Source organism: Schistocerca americana, chromosome 1, assembly GCF_021461395.2.
Source record: "Schistocerca americana isolate TAMUIC-IGC-003095 chromosome 1, iqSchAmer2.1, whole genome shotgun sequence".
NCBI classification, from domain to species: Eukaryota; Metazoa; Arthropoda; class Insecta; order Orthoptera; family Acrididae; genus Schistocerca; species Schistocerca americana.
In genome coordinates, this window is record NC_060119.1 from 1,027,661,910 (window position 1) to 1,027,680,130 (window position 18,221).

The window sequence follows — 18,221 nt, forward strand, 5'->3', positions numbered from 1 at the left end:
AGAGTAGCACTTGCAACCTACGTCCTCAATTATTTGCTTGACGTATTCCAATCTCTGTCTTCCTCTACAGTTTTTGCCCTCTACAGCTCCCTCTAGTACCATGTAAGTCATTCCCTCATGTCTTAGCAGATATCCTATCAGTGTTTTCCACATATTCCTTTCCTCTCCGATTCTGCGTAGAACCTCCTCATTCCTTACCTTATCAGTCCACCTAATTTTCAACATTCGTCTATAGCACCACATCTCAAATGCTTCGATTCTCTTCTGTTCCGGTTTTCCCACAGTCCATGTTTCACTACCATACAATGCAGTACTCCAAACGTACATCCTCAGAAATTTCTTCCTCAAATTAAGGCCAGTATTTGATACTAGTAGACTTCTCTTGGCCAGAAATGCCTTTTTTGCCATAGAGAGTCTGCTTTTGATGTCCTCCTTGCTCGGTCCGTCATTGGTTATTTTACTGCCTAGGTAGCAGAATTCCTTAACTTCGTTGACTTCGTGACCATCAATCCTGATGTTAAGTTTCTCGCTGTTCTCATTTCTACTACTTCTCATTACCTTCGTCTTTCCCCGATTTACTCTCAAACCATATTGTGTACTCATTAGACTGTTCATTCCGTTCAGCAGATCATTTAATTATTCTTCACTTTCACTCAGGATAGCAATGTCATCAGCGAATCGTATAATTGATATCCTTTCACCTTGTATTTTAATTCCACTCCTGAACCTTTCTTTTATTTCCATCATTGCTTCTTCGATGTACAGATTGAAGAGTAGGGGCGAAAGGCTACAGCCTAGTCTTACACCCTTCTTAATACGAATACTTCGTTCTTGATCGTCCACTCTTGGTTGTTGTACATGTTGTATACGACCCGTCTCTCCCTATAGCTTACCCCTACTTTTTTCAGAGTCTCGAACAACGTGCACCATTTTATATTGTCGATAGCTTTTTCCAGGTCGACAAATCCTATGAAAGTGTCTTGATTTTTCTTTAGCCTTGCTTCCATTATTAGCCGTAACGTCAGAATTGCCTCTCTCGTCCCTTTACTTTTCCTAAAGCCAAACTGATCGTCACCTAGCGCATTCTCAATTTTCTTTTCCATTCTTCTGTATATTATTCTTGTAAGCAGCTTCGATGCATGAGCTGTTAAGCTGATTGTGCGATAATTCTCGCACTTGTCAGCTCTTGCCGTCTTCGGAATTGTGTGGATGATGCTTTTCCAAAAGTCAGATGGTATATCGCAAGACTCATATATTCTACACACCAACGTGAATAGTCGTTTTGTTGCCACTTCCCCCAACGATTTTAGAAATTCTGATGGAATGTTATCTACCCCTTCTGCCTTATTTGACCGTAAGTCCTCCAAAGCTCTTTTAAATTCAGATTCTAATACTGGATCCCCTATCTCTTCTAAATTGACTCCTGTTTCTTCTTCTATCACACCAGACAAATCTTCACCCTCATAGAGGGTTTCAATGTATTCTTTCCACCTATCTGCTCTCTCCTCTGCATTTAACATTGGAATTCCCGTTGCACTCTTAATGTTACCACCGTTGCTTTTAATGTCACCAAAGGTTGTTTTGACTTTGCTGTATGCTGAGTCTGTCCTTCCGACAATCATATCTTTTTCGATGTCTTCACATTTTTCCTGCAGCCATTTCGTCTTAGCTTCCCTGCACTTCCTATTTATTTCATTCCTCAGCGACTTGTATTTCTGTATTCCTGATTTTCCCGGAACATGTTTGTGCTTCCTCCTTTCATCAATCAACTGAAGTATTTCTTCTGTTACCATGGTTTCTTCGCAGCTACCTTCTTTGTACCTATATTTTCCTTCCCAACTTCTGTGATGGCCCTTTTTAGAGATGTCCATTCCTCTTCAACTGTACTGCCTACTGCGCTATTCCTTATTGCTGTATCTATAGCGTTAGAGAACTTCAAACGTATCTCGTCATTCCTTAGTACTTCCGTATCCCACTTCTTTGCGTATTGATTCTTCCTGACTAATGTCTTGAACTTCAGCCTACTCTTCATCACTACTATATTGTGATCTGAGTCTATATGTGCTCCTGGGTACGCCTTACAATCCAGTATCTGATTTCGGAATCTCACTAGAACTGATTTAGTCTTTCTTCTCTCTCATACTCATATTCTCCCGTAACCCTGTTTTCTACTTCTTCTCCTACAACCACATTCCAGTCCCCCATTACTGTTTGAATTTCATCTCCGTTTACGTACTGAATAACCCGTTCGATATTTTCATATACTTCCTCTATCTCTTGATCTTCGGTTTGTGACATTGGCATGTATTTGGTCTGCTATCGAGTGTAATAAGGAAAATCCTATCACTGAACTATTCACAGTAATTCACTTTGTTTCCTAATTTCGTATGCATAACTACTCCTGTTATTCCATATTCTGCTGCTGTCCATAAACTCTTACCTTCTTTCCACTTTACTTCAATCTCCTCCCGAAGAGGCGTCACTGGATGCGGATATGGAGGGGCATTTGGTTAGCACACCGCTCTCCCGGCCGTATGTCATTTTCCGAGACTAGAGCCACTACTTGTCAATCAAGTAGCTCCTCAGTTTGCCTCACAGGAGCTGAGTGCACCCCGCTTGCCAACAGCGCTCGGCAGACTGGATGGTCACCCATCCAAGTGCTAGCCCAGCCCGACAGCGCTTACCTTTGGTGATCTGACGAGAACCGGTCTCACTTCACTGACCTCGACTATATCTCGATTGAGTCTTAGCAAATTCCTTTTCAGATTTTTCAGCTTGTCTACCACGGTCAAAATTCTGACATCCCACGCCTTGGCTCGTATAAAGTTATCCTTGGTTATTAAATCTGTTTATCATGGTCACCTCCCTCTTGATATTCCCCTCCTGGAGATCCGAGTGGGCGCCTGATCTGAAATACTCGTATTTTGCCAATGGAAAGGTCATCATGACACGTGTTCAATTACAGGCCACATGTTCTGTGGATACACCTGATGTATCTTTAACTCATCGCTGATTTTTTTCACCTTTCAAGGGCAGTTTCCCAACCCAAGGACAAGAGAGTGCCCTGAAATTCTGGCCGCTCCGCTCCCCTCATTGACAAGGCCGTTGAAAGAATGAGGGTGACTTTTTTATGCCGGAAGTCTTCGGCCGCCATTGGGTGATGATTTTTTCAGAATTTCAGCAGTGGCGGGTTACGAACCTGAGACTCAAAGACGCTACCTCCAGACCATAAGTCTGTTTTAATTACAAAATTAAGTCAAATTTTCGAAGAACTTGGCACTAGAAGCCCACTTACCAATATGACGCTGCAACCCCTCTGTCCTGGATGCATGCACTGATTCTTCTGGTAGGGGTGTCATAAATCCGGGGTTTTTCTATCCTGAGACAAGATGTCACTCGACTTTTTTAACTGTTTCTTGATTTCCTGGATATTGTCACCGGTACAGTGTTGCCATTCAAGTCTCACACTTCTTAATAAGTAGTTCACGTTACCCGGTGGCAGCACTCCAGGCACCGCCATCTGTGTCGTGGTGTAAATGGCAGCCTACACATGAGACAGTAATGCCATAGTCTGACTGCTGCTATTGTGCAACGTCACAGAATGTTGCAGTTAGACCAGTACGTGTTCTCGAATGACAGTTGCAGATGTGAAGGAGTTAAAGTGTACTTGGTGCTCAGTACGGCGATCCTCCCTTGTTGTGATAGATGTGATCGACTGTGGCCTAGACATCTATCGTGCCTGCCCGCGCGTCCCGTTCAGTCCAACATAAAATTACCGCTATGTCCGAAAGCCCCACAAATCTGTATATGGCACAATCCAACTAGGTGGCCAAATAAAACCGACAATGAGGCCGTTTTCAAACTGCCAGGTACTGGTAACGCTGTCTCATTTGTGGTATCTCTGTCTCCTTCATAATGATCATACAACATCTGATGCTATTCACACCCCTTACGTAACCCAACAATCCTGCTAACACTAAGCACAAACATGACTAATGCGCTCTAGCAGCCGTTCCACTTGTGACACAAATGACAAATCTAATCTTTTACATTCTGCTTGTGGTGTATACGTATACGATGTTACACTGACATCCATATCTTATCTGTGCTTCACTTTTTTGGCGTGTAGAGTATATTGGCGGAGCGGACCTCAAGAAGTAAGTTTTTATGGAAGGTGAAGTAAATTTTGCGGAATGCTGCACAGATTCAGGACACTATTTTTCAGAAGTAAGTTTTACGGAATGCTGCACTATATTTTAAAGCGAAACAGATTCAAGACTCTATTTTTCACCATAGTTGCCAAAACTCTGTAAACAATGCACGTTCCGGTAATCAGTTGGCTCCTCGGTGATAGAAATCAACTCCTTGCTCACTGAGATATTTGAGAACTTCCGTGTGGACATCCACATTGTTCGAAAATCTATGACTCCTGTGAACCAATTCCTTTATCGCTGGGTTTTAACATCTGTAGTTGGTGTCAATGTCCTTTCTTCCCAGTTAGCGCCACCCACATCGTGTGGCCTTCTCAAATCCTGGCACCTTCTCACCTTAGCCGGATGTGCCACTGTATTTGGCCTGTATAGTGGCAGAATTCCGTGCTGAATCTGTATGCAATGTAGACCTTTTATCTACAAGAGTATCCGATCCGCCCCTCTCTCTCTCTCTCTCTCTCTCTCTCTCTCTCTCTCTCTCTCTCTCTCTCTGTGTGTGTGTGTGTGTGTGTGTGTGTGTGTGTGTGTGTGTGTGTGTGTGTGTAGATAGGTCTGATGGTCTCTTTGTGGGTCTTTGATAGGCAATTTAGTTTTGATGTTTTTATGTTCTTACACATAAATAGCTTGATATTTTTATAGCGGTGACTTTCATGGTTTTCAGGACTTTCTGTATGTTTCTTTTGTACACCGTAGTGAGATCGCTCACTCGTCTAATGGTGCTGTTGTCATCAACGAGCTATTTTGTCTTGCTAATATATTCCTTTCATTCATTAGTACTAGTGTATTTACTTCAACTGCCTCGGTATTGAGCGCATTACGCTTTTTTAGCATCTTGTTTTCTGACCATTTTTGTTCTGCTGTTTCTTTTGTATTTTGCATTTGATAATGGTCTTGTGGTCTCTGATAATGTGTTGTCTTGTTTGGTTGGCATTGAAATGTAATTCGTAAACACGGAAAAATGGCCACAAATCTTCTAGTCTTATTAAGCTTTTTAACTCACCAGCAATGTTTATAAATCTGTACAAAAATTTTCCGCTAAACATTGTCTAGTTCTTTGCTGTTTCCTTTACTTGTTGGTAAAATATTCTTTACTTTCTCCATATCAGCATTGCATATGTTCTACCACTGCTTCTTTTTCCTTCCATTCTCCATTCTGTGACAATTTTCGTAAACTGCTGTTATCAATCCAATTTGCTTTCCTCTTCCCACACCTTCATCTACATTCATATCTACTGATATACTCTGAAACCCCTGTGATGTACACTGTACCAGTTATTAGGGCTTTCCTTTCAGGTATGATTGCTTAAATATGTCCATGCGTATCGTAATTATTCTGATCTTATCTCCCTAATCCCAATGGGAATGATACAGGAGGGGGGAAATTGTAGTGTAATCATAGATTCATGCCCTACAGCTAGCTCTAGAAACTTTCTAAGTATGTTTTCATACGATAGTTAGAATCTGTGTTCAAGAATCTACCAGTACAATTCTTTCAGCATCTCTGTGACACTCACTGGTCAAAAAAACCTGTGATCATCCATGCTGCCCTTCTTTTCATACGTTAAATATCCCCCGTTAGTGAGATTTGGTAAGAGTCCAACACAGTTGAGCAGTATTCCAGGAGGGGTCGGATGAGTGTTTTGCATGAAATCCGCTTCGTGAACTGCTTGTATTTTCCTGGTATTCTACCATGGAACCGCAGTCTGGAACGTCCTTTACTTACGAATGTGCCTCTGTGATCGCTCTATTTCAGATCCCTACAGTTCGTTACATCCAACCATTTCTTTAAGTTTACCGATTAAAACTTTGGCTCACTGAAATTTTCGACATAGTATAGCACGTTTTCACGTTTTGTGAAGTATACAATTTTACATTTCCGAACATTTAAAGCAACGATGCCAATCCTTATACCACTTACTAATCATATCAAGGTTTGACTGAATATTTGCGGAGCATTACATTTTCCTGTGCTGCTATTTTAGCTTTTCTCTCTTATTTCTTGTTTTACTTTTAGTTCTAGCACCTTCAAAGTATTCTATAGGCTGGCTCACTCTTGTTTTTTGTGGCCAGCCAGCCACGTTTCCCTGTGCTGTTATTTTAGCTACTCTGTCGTTTTCTTTATGTTTTAATCCCTGGTATAGCACATTTCAGCCTTTCTCCGTTGTCCTAAGGCGTGTGAGGTAGAGTAAGTGTATGAGTGAACGTGAATGAGATGAGGATGAGTGAGTGAGTGAGTGAGTGAGTGAATCAGTAAACGATATTTTGTAGCTTTACTCCCCACGATGTGGCAGCATTTTTAGCCCTTTTATCCACATTCGTTTCTGGGACAAATGTCATTCCGTAGTTTCTGACACAAATGCCATGCGGTAGTGATGAAATATTGTATGTATCTGATTGCCCCGTTCTATGTTTTCAGTGTCTTATGTGAGAAATTTACGATTTGGGTCTCCCGTGATAGAAGTCTTCGGGCAGTTCTTGTTGCTTGCGGTCCTTACATTTTCTACTAATGTAATTCTCCCCTTTCATCTTCAGAGCCGGGTTCCAAAGTCTTCCAGCTGTTTTAATTTCTCTTTGTATTTTTTTAAATCTTAAGATTTTAAAGATGGCTGCTCTTCGGCATCTGTGCATGCAAGAACTCCAATCGATTGGAAATAACAGGCAACCAATTGCAAAATACGGGTTTGTTAAACTTTGGCCATACTTTTGAAAGTTTTAAAACTGGCTTCTTAGAAGGTATTGTACCTATTAACAAATATTACGAAATTGTGTGAACAACAGAGATGGTACCATTACAATAAGTAAAATTGCAGGAAATGTTTACAAATAATTTTAGTGGAGCATACTCACGTAGAATCACATTATCTATTCCCGATGAGGAAATAGTTGACTGTGTCTAATACATGATATATACATATATAACATGGCAACATATCCTACAGAGCGTAATTATGCCACGTACAGAGTTAGTGACATGCGCCTACCTTCTGAAGAGTAGAAGCACTAGCCAGAAAGGTGGCGCTGTTGCACATCCTGTATGCGCGTAACTGCAATGAAAAGCGTGTGTGATTTCACAAGTACGTTTTCATTACTAGAAGGAACATATTCATTAAAAAGTTAAAAAGAGGGAGAATGGAGGGGGTTAAAAGGGTGTGCCATTATATGGCTTATAAGGAGCCTATGGGTCAGGAAAACAGACCAAACATTTTACAATATGTGCAGAAATGCACGAGAAACACTTGTGCGTGAATACGCAACTGTAACAAGCATGCGTATCACGGCAAAAACACTTCAAGGAATTATTGTCAGCGTAGAAGAGGCCCAATACTTAACGTATTTTAAGTTGCCACCTGTCATGGAAGAATACTGTAAAAGGACATGCTGAGGAGGAGAAACTGCAACTATTAAAAGACAAATCCAAGTAGGGAAAGAGAAGGAAAGATCAACGCAAGTAGGGCAAAGAGAAGGAGGGGGGAAGGGGGAGGGTAGATCATCACTTGTGAAGCGGCATGCTAAGGGAAGTTGCCGTACTGCTAAAGCATGCTATATAAACAAACATACTAGAAGAGGGGAGTGTCACAAAATACCCAGCAAAACAAAGAATAAACGAAGCATTGCTAAGCAATGTATATACGCCCAGAAATCACGATGTTATAGGCAGAATAAAACGCACTAAAAATACAGAGGGCGGGGAGGGGGGGGGGGGGCTGAGTCTAAGGTGGTTGATTGCAGAAATGTTGAATAGCAACTTATCTGCGGATAACGAAGTCTTCATTGCAAAATAGGAAACTAAACGTTGTATTCTTACTGAACTTAGAATTCTGAAGAACGAAAACACCGCGCGGAGGCCAGCGCCGAGCGATGAACCTGGCTACTCGGCCAGAAGTAGAGGCTCACAAAGCCTTCCAGGAAATGTCAACTTACAAGCTTAAGCTGATCGTTTAAAGGAGCCACCGTTTTCCCACAAATCTAATCTACGCACTTTTGCAACTTCACACACAATACCAAGTTTGCAAAACATTTATTTATTACTGGTCACATTCCGAAAGATTTAGAGGATACCGTAATGTTAACAGGAAAAGAGTGTAGATTGGATTTAGGGAAAAGGCTTGAAATTTTCAAACGCTCAGAGCAAAACTGTGGCTACATTTTAAACGATCAGCTTCGGCTTGCAAGCAGATATTTCCTGCAGTTTCTCGGTCACAGTGTGTCCTCTCAACATATTCCTTCATATCAGGGGTCAAATTATTACCTCAAGTACTGGGCCTCTTATGCTATGATAATAATTTCTCGAAGCGTTTTTGCGGTGATACTCACGCTTGTTACAACTGCGTAGTCACGCACAAGTGCTTCTCGTGCGTTTTTGCACATATTGTAAAAAGTTAGCTCTGTTTACCTGAGCCTGCGGGCACTTTATAGACCGTATGACTTTAATGGCACACTCTTTTACCCTCCCCGCTTCCCTCTCCCTCTTTTCAACATTTTAGTTGATGTGGTAATTCTAGTAATGAATATGTACGTGTGATATCATATCACGAACGGTCTACCCGACGGGAGGCCCTAGCCACACGATATTTCCATTTTGTTATATCATATACGCTGCTCGTTGTAGCTACGCACATACAGCACACACTGTAGCTCCACCTACCAGAGGCGACCTATACATGTACTTCTTTTAAATAATGTCTTTCTAAATGGTGATTAAGTGGATGACACGCACATGTACTAGACGGAGTCAACGGCACCCACATCGTATATACGTACTATGTGATTCACTAAAATTAAACATTTGCTTTAATTTAGCTTACTGTAATGATATCATCTTCTTTCCACACAGAATGTCATAATGATTGTAGTAGTGTAGTAGCTTTATTCATCCGTAGATCTCTTTTTACAAGGATATAGCACATGTCAAAGTATTTAAAAATTTTGATCAATTTAAAATAAGCTAATTCGTATACACATATATTTACAGACTTCTAGTTAGAGACAATCATTAGATTTACTCCTGGTATACAATACTTTTTTTACAAATAACTTATTAAATAATGTAATGCCACATTGTTCACTCAAATCTCACTATCAGTTACTGCACACACTATACACACATTGTGTCATATCACTAACCTCACTACACACGCACACACTGGTGATCTCTGGGCCATTTTCTGTACCGCAGCTTCCCATTTACTATCCTGAAAAACGGAGTCAGCATCCCTCCATAGTGAGTCAGATGTAGAGTTCAGAAAGAGGAAGAGGTATTAGTACTGTGCTATCCATAGCTTGGGGATGAGTATTTCTAGAAAGAAAAAAAAGGACAAAAAATAAAGTGAAGGTGTTATGTGAAATGTTGGATATTTTCTAATCATTATTTTTATTATTTATTTGTATAACATTTTTTACCAGACCCCTACTCTGTTTTAGCTAAGTAATCCTTTAGTGTATAAAATGTATTTCATAACAGGTACTTTGTAAATAGGTGCAATACCTTCTAAAGAAAACAGTTGTAAAATTGTTGAAACCATAGTCAAGCATTAGTAAACCTGTATTTTGCAACTGGCTAGCTATTATTTCCAGTTCATTTAAGCTCTTTTTCAAATCTCTTCCTTCTTTTACTCTTGCTCTTATTCATGAATGTACCTTTGCACTTATTATACTGAAATTAAACTCCGTCCAAACATGCCTCCGAAGGACCAACAGTAGCGACCGACCGCTGTGTCGTCCTCAGCCTGTAGGCGTCACTGGAAGCGGATGTAGAGCGGCAACTGGTCAGCACGCCATTCTCCTGGCCTTTGTTAGCTTTTTGGTCCCACAAGTGCTGCCAACAGCGCTCGGCAGACCCACACGATCACCCACCCAAGTGGTACCCAAGCCCGACAGCACTTAATTTCGGTGATCTGACTGGAACAGCCTGGGTTCGCACCCTCCACTTCCATCTCTTTGGCTCAGTGAAGATGCACTCCTAGGGAGCACTACTTGGGTGATGGGGAGGTTATTGACGCAGCAAGACGTTGGCCGATGTCGACGAGCAGAGTGGTACCTTGCGGGCATACAGATCGTCCCATTAAGATGGCGTATGGTGGTCGCATTAACGGAAATTATGTTGAAAAATAGGGTTTTGCAGCCAAAGAAATGAGGAATAAAATGGCGTATTGAAATTCGGAATAAAACCGACGTGCTTTCACATATAAAATGTTGCCTTGTGAGCGTGGGTTTGATTTGCTATTCTGTTATTCTGCGCAACGGATTAATCTGAGATGTACACTTTACCCTGTGGCTCCTGCAAGATGCAATATCAACCCCCACACTACTACAGAAATCAGACAGACGCTCCTGACGTTCTAAAGAGAAATGCCTGAAAAACTTTCAGCAATAAATATCTTCTGGAGTCGTCCGCTGTAAGAAAATGACACAAAAATTCACAAAATTTCTTACGTATCTAGGGGGATACTTGGGTACTGGAGTAGTGCTAGTTAGTGTAAGAAAAACATGAAGCTAACGAAAGTTATTATTTATTTTGCATAAATTCTGAGAAATCACAATGGCACTTTTAGTTATGAATTGAACAAGTTATACACTGGTTCTTTTCGGAATGTGAAGTTACCTCTCAAGGATAGGATTCGCTAATGAAATTTCTATGCAAAGTTTAAGATGGTTCTTGACTTGGCAGAATGGCTGAGAGGCGCGCCTACTCAACTTGAATAATTATCCTTTAGAATGATGCTAGGTACAGTCGAGGCTGTTGCGTGTCAAATGCAGTGAAGTGTACTGTTGTGGAGGAAATATGTGGCTCGCAATAGCTGTAGCGTACAATACCGTAAGCTGTGATGACAGTTGTCTGCGCCGCTCGCTGCTGACAAAAAAGATAACTCTCGTTCTATCTGGACTGACCTCCGCCAGTCAAACTCTCCCTACGCCTTGATGAAGTCAACGGTTCCTATTCGCCTCTTGTCTAACTATTGGCGTGGTACACAGGTCAGATAACGAGTCCACCGTGATGCCACTCAAAAATTCGCGCGCAGGAGTTTAACTATAACTCTGTCCGTTCACACTGCACAATATGTGCGTCGGCCAACACAGTGTTGTTGTTGTGGTCTTCAGTCCTGAGACTGGTTTGATGCAGCTCTCCATGCTACTCTATCCTGTGCAAGCTTCTTCATCTCCCAGTACCTACTGCAACCTACATCCTTCTGAATCTGCTTAGTGTATTCATCTCTTGGTCTCCCTCTACGATTTTTACCCTCCATGCTGCCCTCCAATGCTAAATTTGTGATCCCTTGATGCCTCAAAACATGTCCTACCAACCGATCCCTTCTTCTAGTCAAGTTGTGCCACAAACTTCTCTTCTCCCCAATCCTATTCAATACCTCCTCATTAGTTACGTGATCTACCCACCTTATCTTCTGCATTCTTCTGTAGCACCACATTTCGAAAGCTTCTATTCTCTTCTTGTCCAAACTAGTTACCGTCCACGTTTCACTTCCATACATGGCTACACTCCATACAAATACTTTCAGAAACGACTTCCTGGCACTTAAATCTATACTCCATGTTAACAAATTTCTCATCTTCAGAAACGCTTTCCTTGCCATTGCCAGTCTACATTTTATATCCTCTCTACTTCGACCATCATCAGTTATTTTACTCCCTAAATAGCAAAACTCCTTTACTACTTTAAGTGTCTCATTTCCTAATCTAATTCCCTCAGCATCACCCGATTTAATTTGACTACATTCCACTATCCTCGTTTTGCTTTTGTTGATGTTCATGTCATATTCTCCTTTCAAGACACTGTCCATTCCGTTCAACTGCTCTTCCAAGTCCTTTGCTGTCTCTAACAGAATTACAATGTCATCGGCGAACCTCAAAGTTTTTACTTCTTCTCCATGAATTTTAATACCTACTCCGAATTTTTCTTTTGTTTCCAACACAGTGAACAACACTTAATTCGGAAGACTCAATATAGAGTTGCACTTCGATTCGCTCTCGACAGAGGCGCCCTCCCAGTGAAGTACTGAGGAGAGACTTGCTCCTCGCTCCAAGAGCGACAATGGAACGGCGCCTCTCCACGCCGACGTGGTTGAAATATTCGAGGCTGGCGTACACATGTACATTCCAGACATGACGGTCACAGGAGCTTTTAGTTCGGGACAGAAACTGCACAACGGGACGCCGGTCCCTTCAGAGGATGACCCAGCCTATATCTTTCAGTCTCTTCCATTACTCCTTCGGCTCAAGGTGTCAGAAATATCGTCTGCCAATCAGCATTGCTCTTCTAAAACGGGAGAATGACGTTTCGTTTAAGGCGACCAATCCGGAAACCTGTAGCTTTGGCGTTTGCTGTCTCCCCGTGAAAATCTCTGAAACTGTGTGCTATGTGTAAAGAATGCGTAGGCTGGCCGCTCCCACACAATGTAGCGGAATTTGCTTTTAAGCCGAATACGGGGTCGTTCCTCCTTTTCCTCAGGCGAACGCTGTCAGCTCCACGGGCAGCCACCGGCCGACATAGGCTGGGTCATCCACTGAAGGGACCAGCGTCCCATTGTGCGGTTTCTCTCCTGAACTAAAAGCTCCTGTGACCGTCATGTCTGGAATGTGTACGCCAGCCTCGAATATTTCAACCACGGTGCGCTTACTTGTTATTTGCATGTCATTTACATGAATTCATACAACATTGACTTTATCTTATCGAGTTTGGTTTCGAATGAAGCGTCTTGATGTGCGGAATATGATTGTGAGGGCGAGATATGTAAGCAATGAAGGTCAGGAGACCACGACGTCTTACAGCCTTACTTATTGAACGCCATTCATACAGAGAAAATGTCTGGAACTATGTGGAACAACAGGTAAAATATAGCAGGTAACATATCCGGAATTTGGCAACCCTGCGCTATCTGATTATCAATAACTGGCTTCAGCTGTATACATCATACCTTAAGGAGTGTCCAGAAATTCTTCTTCGCCGAACTGAGGCCATTGACATGGCTAGGAGCGATGTTGGACTGTATTAGCGTAAAATCTGGTGGGGGGTGACCAGGTTAACGAGGCTTCAGCCGAAGATCTGTCACCATACGTATCAAACAGACGTGAACATGCTTCAACTCGTCTCATGTCACCCATATTAACTATATTCTCCGTTTATCACACCTGCTTTCTCACCATTTCTCTCCTGCGCATGTGTCTCTCCTTGACTTACCGCGTGTTCATATTTCTTTCAATGAGTTTAATGACATCTTTCGTTTTTAGGGTTCTACACCGCAATGGATAAAAACAGAACCTCTTTAAGATCACTTTTGTTGTATGTCTGCCTGTGTGTGTGTGTGTGTGTGTGTGTGTGAGTGTTTGTGTGTGTGTGTGTGTTTGTGTGTGTCTGACTGTTAAGGCCACTTTTCCTCAGGAAAGGGTTGAGGTATCAAGTTGAAATTTTTGTCACATGCTAGAATCTACGGTCTTTCGGGCACTGTAAAAAATTTAAGCTTCTAAGTCAACACAGTCAGAAGACACGGCAGTATTTGTCACGTATTTTGATACTTGCAAACCTATAGACGAACTACCTACAGACGTATCAGACCTGGTGGACTTGCGGTTAAGCGAGTGCTTGGAAACAGAGAGATAACGGGACCGAATGTCTGTCGAACCATTGATTATTCCGTCTTTTATACTAGCTTTCGCCTCTCAACGGTGTGAGGAGTCGCCAGAAACAACATGGGGCTCGGATTTCATGTTAAACTGTAGGTCTCCTTTCCCGTTTGGACAACTGGTATAGATTAACAACAGGCAACTCGCCCAAGTGGCATCCAATAAAAAAGCTTGGACCAGGCCGTTGAACCGCATGAAACTACACTCCTGGAAATGGAAAAAAGAACACATTGACACCGGTGTGTCAGACCCACCATACTTGCTCCGGACACTGCGAGAGGGCTGTACAAGCAATGATCACACGCACGGCACAGCGGACACACCAGGAACCGCGGTGTTGGCCGTCGAATGGCGCTAGCTGCGCAGCATTTGTGCACCGCCGCCGTCAGTGTCAGCCAGTTTGCCGTGGCATACGGAGCTCCATCGCAGTCTTTAACACTGGTAGCATGCCGCGACAGCGTGGACGTGAACCGTATGTGCAGTTGACGGACTTTGAGCGAGGGCGTATAGTGGGCATGCGGGAGGCCGGGTGGACGTACCGCCGAATTGCTCAACACGTGGGGCGTGAGGTCTCCACAGTACATCGATGTTGTCGCCAGTGGTCGGCGGAAGGTGCACGTGCCCGTCGACCTGGGACCGGACCGCAGCGACGCACGGATGCACGCCAAGACCGTAGGATCCTACGCAGTGCCGTAGGGGACCGCACCGCCACTTCCCAGCAAATTAGGGACACTGTTGCTCCTGGGGTATCGGCGAGGACCATTCGCAACCGTCTCCATGAAGCTGGGCTACGGTCCCGCACACCGTTAGGCCGTCTTCCGCTCACGCCCCAACATCGTGCAGCCCGCCTCCAGTGGTGTCGCGACAGGCGTGAATGGAGGGACGAATGGAGACGTGTCGTCTTCAGCGATGAGAGTCGCTTCTGCCTTGGTGCCAATGATGGTCGTATGCGTGTTTGGCGCCGTGCAGGTGAGCGCCACAATCAGGACTGCATACGACCGAGGCACACAGGGCCAACACCCGGCATCATGGTGTGGGGAGCGATCTCCTACACTGGCCGTACACCACTGGTGATCGTCGAGGGGACACTGAATAGTGCACGGTACATCCAAACCGTCATCGAACCCATCGTTCTACCATTCCTAGACCGGCAAGGGAACTTGCTGTTCCAACAGGACAATGCACGTCCGCATGTATCCCGTGCCACCCAACGTGCTCTAGAAGGTGTAAGTCAACTACCCTGGCCAGCAAGATCTCCGGATCTGTCCCCCATTGAGCATGTTTGGGACTGGATGAAGCGTCGTCTCACGCGGTCTGCACGTCCAGCACGAACGCTGGTCCAACTGAGGCGCCAGGTGGAAATGGCATGGCAAGCCGTTCCACAGGACTACATCCAGCATCTCTACAATCGTCTCCATGGGAGAATAGCAGCCTGCATTGCTGCGAAAGGTGGGTATACACTGTACTAGTGCCGACATTGTGCATGCTCTGATGCCTGTGTCTATGTGCCTGTGATTCTGTCAGTCTGATCATGTGATGTATCTGACCCCAGGAATGTGTCAATAAAGTTTCCCCTTCCTGGGACAATGAATTCACGGTGTTCTTATTTCAATTTCCAGGAGTGTAGTTTCATCTACATATCTAGAGACTAGTTCCAGACACATAATTAAAATACCCTAGCAGCCGCACGAGATTGAAACGTCCCCTTTGAACAATTATACATGACTGTGCTTAAACTGACACACAATATTTTGTTAGCGCAACGCAATCTGACTTTCAAAATTCCCTACAAAAGAATGGCCCTGACTAACATTAAACTATACCTTTCACAAATCACTTACCTCACAAAAATCTTCGCTGCTCAAGCTACTGCAATACAGCGAGCGCTACTACTGCCAGCTAAATAAAAGATTCAAACTATGGAAGGTACTAACTACTGATAGGGATAGTTAGCAAGTGAAAGATATTAATAGAGAACAAACAATGTATTTACCTTGATATCATCATATATAAATATAGCAGTTCATGACAAATTTCAAAACTCCGCCATCTCTCTCCCCACATCCACCACTGCTGGCGGCTCACCTCCAACTGCGCAACGCTACGCGCTGTTCACATCCAGCTGCCGCTGCCCAACACTACAATGGCGAGTATTACAACAATGCACAGCAGCCACAGACTGCACACACCACAGCCAGTGATTTTCATACAGAGGTGGCGTTACCAATAAAAAAACCTAAACAGCCTACTTACATAGCCCCCATGCTCCCCACAAAAGATTTTACAAATTGTTTTGGGCAGTGGCCAATAATGATTTGATAAAATTTTTCATAATTACAATAACAAAGATATCAAATGCACACACTTATTGAGACAATGTTGGTCAAAACCTAAAATTTTCTCACAGTCTATAAAGACAGTCTTGATTCATCACAGTAAAGTTGTAGTGTTTTTCTTTTTTTTCAAAGTCTGAACAGTAAAAGAGAATGCACACAGAAGTAGTTGATTTCCATGCAGTCTTGAAGAAGTAGTGTCCTTCCATCGGAAAGACAGTGCTGACTCTTGACATGCAGACAGGTAATGGGCCACAACAGAGCAAACCCACAGCAGAGTCAATCGAAGTTTTGAAGAGTATTGGTAGGTAGGTCATCACAGAGTAGACCCACTGTGGTCCTGGTAGAGATTATGGTATTGGTGGGCCACCAGAAGCGCAGACCCACTGCAGTCCTTGTAGAAATAATGGTACCGGTGAGTCAGCAAAGGTGTAGACCCACTGTAGTCCTTGTGGAGACGGCCAGCAGCCGTCTGTTGCAAATGTGCAGGTGCACAATCACCATCGAAGAGTCTTGCAGAGAATATAGCAAGTCCATAAACCACAACTTGTGCACTCACAAAGTTTCTGGAATTGTCCTTAGAACCAGCAATGCTGTTATCCAGTCCCTTGCTGAATCATTAACACACGTGCAAACACTATCAGTCCCTACTTCTCACATATTGTCCATATACTATGACCAACGGAAATGTGTGCAGTGAAATGAATGCTTACAAGTTACTTAGTTTGATAAACTGGTGTCAATTACAATTTTATAACATGAAAATACAATAACAAAGGTACAGAATACATCATTAAAGAACATAACAATACAGATAACATTTGTAGTAAAACAGGCTTTACAAAAGAATAGAAATAGACATATACATCAATGTTACAGGAATTATGAGATAAGTAGATACATAAAATATCAGAATAACTTTTGGAACATCAACTTTACACATGAGCATTAAAACAAAACAGAATAAATAATGTCTAAACATCTTTACAAAGTAAATAACACATTATTAATGCCAATTGTATTTGAGGATAACAGTATTCCTCATCATAGTGAATGTAACTTAGTATTAGAAGAGAAAAAAGTTCTATGAAACAGAACACAGAGACAGGAAGAAAACAAATACACAAGGGTACACAAAAGGGAAAGGACAGGGTTTGTTTTACTGCAGTATTTTGCATGGAGATCTCCCTTTGTTCATCATTATTCCCAAAAAGTCCTATCTAAGCCTGCTTTCTGGATTCTGTTCATATTTCTTTCAAAATAATTATTTCTGATTGTACAATACTCATTTGGGCCCAAATCTTTTTCATATAACTTCGCAATGCATTCTTTACCTATTCTCCATAGTCAGTTTCTTATATAGTCTACCCCCTCTTAAGCTAACTTAAATCTACTGAGCTCAGATGCTAAACTAAGGGACGAGGCAATGCAGCAGCACATAAAACAATTAATATAAACAGCAATGAAAAAAAAATGGGAAATCGCAAAGCAAGCTACAGTAAATCTAAATTACCAAGCAATGCAACATTACAACTAATAGGAGCCAATGTGCAGCAACAAGAAAAATAAATGAGTAGTAAAACTGGCTTAGCAGAGTAACACAAAGTCAAATTCAGTAACACGATGCCTGGCAAACAGCAGTAACTTACCCGTATACCTAAACATGACATAGCTCAAGCAGAAAAAATAGTACACTAAAGATAACAATGCAGATAAGGGAAATGTATAATCACATCTTAATGTCTAAGTAATTAAAGTGGTGCACCACAACAACTTATTGTAAAAGAAATATTACCATGTACTTGAAAAGAATATTATGTATGCAGTTACCGTTACTAGTCCCTTCTTATTGTTCTTTCCTTTCCAAGTGCTCCTTTTTTGAAGAATGTGGATCACAAAATTATTATTTAATAGATCTGTTGACAGAAAGTGTTCACATTAGCAAATGCATTTAATTTTATTTTAAGAAACCAATGCTGCAACACAGCTGGAAAACAGATGTCAAATGAAATAAGCAATTACGCAAACCAAAGCATAAAAA